General features: G+C 43.5%; 1 pseudogene across 1 annotated transcript; it reads right to left on the bottom strand.

Moving 5' to 3' along the window:
- Window positions 1-444: 444 nt before the first annotated feature.
- LOC308578698 (DNA-binding protein inhibitor ID-3-A pseudogene) lies at window positions 445-1,391 on the bottom strand (annotated as a pseudogene). Its single transcript has 2 exons — window positions 841-1,391; window positions 445-802 (listed from the first exon to the last, which is right to left on the bottom strand). The product of its transcript is annotated as a DNA-binding protein inhibitor ID-3-A pseudogene (transcript).
- Window positions 1,392-1,616: the final 225 nt, after the last annotated feature.

Genomic DNA, 1,616 nt, shown 5'->3' with positions numbered 1-1,616 from the left:
GAAATCTCCTGACCAGTAAACTAGCATGAAGAATCTGTGTGTTCAGAGCTTTATTAATAATAATCTGCCCAGTCTGACACACAAACGCCACAAAATTTCTTCTTCTGCAAAGTTTCTTCTTGTTTAATACAGCCACACGATAGTTATTGAAAAGTGGGCTTGCTTTCAATGCCCCCCTCCCCGGCCTGCAAATTCTGTTTTCAGGCCGTTGGAAGAGAATAACAGATTGAGGGCAGAAAGTTGTTTCTGGAAGACCAGTCAAGGCATCTGAAACTGGCTGGCCAGACCCATGTTCTACAGTTTATCTGGAAGAGAAAGATGGTGGTCTCTTCATTACTGGGTGCACAGGGTTAAACATCTGATCCTTTCCCCTTTCCCCTGTTCAGGTCTTTATTTTCTCTCTTCTTCTATCACCTGTCTCACTGAAGAACCAAGTGCCAGGATCCCACACTTGCAGTCTGTTTTAAGAGGTTAGTGGCAGAGATTCCTCTCCTCTTTTGAGCAAAGTTTGGATGCCCGCTCTGCAGCTTTTAAAGAGAGTAAGGAAGTCTCGGCTGAGGGCGGATCTTTCCCCTTCTTCACCTGTTCCTCTAGCATAATCTGCAGGTCAAAGATATAGTCGATAACGTGCTGCAAGATTTCCACTTGGCTGACTTTGGTGCCTTGCGGGATCCTCGGCACCAGCTCGCGCAGCTTGGAGTAGCAGTCATTCATGTTGTAAAGGAGGTTCTTGGGCCCCTCCTGAGCCGGGCTCTTGTTTTTTTTTTGTTTTTTTTGTTTTGGCAAGACTTGTTGCCTTTTTCTGAAGGCCTTTGCAGCAGAAGTCATGGGCCGAGGGGCTTCGTTCTGTTGTTCGTTCCCTGGGTGATGGTGAGGCTCTGATCAGAGAGGCAGCATGCAGCTTGCTTCCTAGCAGATCCTGACTGATCTGACGGGGCTGATTCCTTTCATGGCCATGAAGGAGGAGAAACCAGCAGGGATTTGCAGAAGGGCAAGATTTCCTTCCTTAAGGCAGGAGAAGCAAGCAAGCAACCTCGAGAAAGAGAGAGATCGATACTGCCCCTTGCTTGGCATCCTGGTTGATTCTCTATTGTGTGCACACAGAAAATGCTTCTCTTTGCAAAAAAGCCCCATGTATATATTTTAAAAACAGAAATGCTACCTTTGCAGCAGCAAATACTTTCTGATCCTTTCCCCAGTCAAGGTCTTTTTTCTCTCTCTTCTTCTATCTTCTGTACAACTGGAGAGGACCTACGGAATCTATGACGTGTTACAAGATTTCCACGGCTGACTTTGGTGTTTTGCATGTTAAGACCCCCAAGACCTCCCCAAATAAAGACACAATTGATGCCAAATTTAGTTTAAGGTTATTGGCATAATTTTGGCCAGAATGAAAAATGAAGATAAATGTGCTTGGAATTCTTCAGGTCCAGAATCTGGCTCTTGTGGATCACTTGCTGGCTGATTCCAGTGGATTCAAATGGTTTCTTTTTCTTTTCTTTTTCTTTTTATTTCAAAACCAAACATCAAATTCAAAATCCATATTCATTTTATAATTTAAGCCTATTATATAGATTACCGAAATTAAAATATATCTAAATACTCTAGGCTTCCAT

Source organism: Podarcis bocagei, assembly GCF_964188305.1.
Source record: "Podarcis bocagei genome assembly, chromosome: Z".
In the NCBI taxonomy this organism is placed as follows: Eukaryota; Metazoa; Chordata; class Lepidosauria; order Squamata; family Lacertidae; genus Podarcis; species Podarcis bocagei.
This window is presented reverse-complemented; position numbering and strand designations above follow the sequence as displayed.